General features: G+C 34.1%; 1 long non-coding RNA gene across 1 annotated transcript in view; it reads right to left on the bottom strand.

The window, feature by feature from the left end:
• LOC107104948 overlaps positions 1-266 on the bottom strand; it is a 22,908-nt gene extending 22,642 nt beyond the window's left edge. The window contains exon 1 of the long non-coding RNA XR_001482310.1: positions 216-266. This is a non-coding gene — a long non-coding RNA (uncharacterized LOC107104948). The remainder of the gene's footprint in view (positions 1-215) is intronic.
• Between the last annotated feature and the right edge of the window lie 1,097 nt (positions 267-1,363).

Consider the following 1,363-nt stretch of genomic DNA (forward strand, 5'->3'; position numbering starts at 1 on the left):
GTGAATTAGTACTATAGAAATAAACTGAATCAAACTGAAATTTGTGCACTTATTATTTTTTGCAGCATGCCCAGTGTTCATTAATTTCACTCATAAAAGGTAAATTTAAACAGTCATCTTTAATGATGTAGGTTTATTTCTTGCTTCTATTCTGTGTATCTTGGAATAACAACAAACAAATAAATCATTTTAATCTAAACACGCCGTCGTCTCACCTGTCATAGAAGTCCTCTCTGTAGTAATCGTAGTCAAACTCATAGCCACTGAGGAAAAACAAAAATGGCACAGCTATTTAGAGACTGTGCAAAAACACAAAGTTCAAGGACAGCATTTAATGAAAAAAAAAGAGATATGAAAACAAATCTTTTCAGACCACAAAAATAAAAAAACATATAGCCCTTTTATAGTTTTTATTCATTTATCTTTTTGATGGAGGTGCATGGGGATTTGGAGTCTCTCTGACAGCAAAGATATTAATCTTAAAAAAGACAGAAATGTGAAAAATTGGTAGTTAAAAAAAATAAAATGGAATCAGAAAACAAATCCAGTTTTCTGTTAGTGTTTTTTTTTTTTACTGTCTTTACTTTTCCTAGTTCTTAGGGGTTTTAAGAGAACATTCAGCCTACATGACTCCCAAATAATAATATTTTTATTTGAAAACTATCAATTGAGCATATTCTGGTTTATAATTTATGATTTTTTTCAAAATTTTTATTATTCCTTCATTTTTCGCGTAGAAAACATGATTGACATAAAATTCAGTTAATGACAGGACATACTTGTAGAGGGCAGCGGATGATCGCTTCAGGCCTTTGGGTCTGCTTGGCCTTGGTTCTCCTGCCATGTTGATATCTGATGGAGTCAAGAAAGAAACAAATCAATCATGTTAAACTGCTAAAACAATCATTGAATAACAGAACAGCAGCTAAGCTGTCATGTGTTGCTACTTCCACCAGAGGGAGCTGTTGAATTATATTTTCTTCTTGTCTAAAAGGCTGTTTCCTCCTCTCTGCAGCCATTTAGCACTACTGTAATATTGAAAATCATCCACTGACAAAAAATCAGAAATCTCTGAGAGCTGAACTTTGTGTCTCCATTAAGGGGATTCAGGTGATTCTGCATCGCCATTAAATACATTTTTAAGGAGGAGTCTGCAACCTTTGTGAGCCTTTTTCTTTAACTACTCCAGCTGAACAAAACTTCTGAAGAGTTGGACATGTTACCCCATTCTTAAAAAAAACGCAGGTTATGATTTTGTTTATGATTTTTCTACCGTTCTGCTCTCTCTGCTTTTTCTCATAGTAGCTTCATCTGGTCTGTTCCTGTTTGGCTGTGACTCCATCCTGGAGAGAAATATCAGCTG

The sequence above is a fragment of the Cyprinodon variegatus genome, unplaced genomic scaffold (assembly GCF_000732505.1).
Source record: "Cyprinodon variegatus isolate N-32 unplaced genomic scaffold, C_variegatus-1.0 Scaffold1971, whole genome shotgun sequence".
Classification (NCBI taxonomy): Eukaryota; Metazoa; Chordata; class Actinopteri; order Cyprinodontiformes; family Cyprinodontidae; genus Cyprinodon; species Cyprinodon variegatus.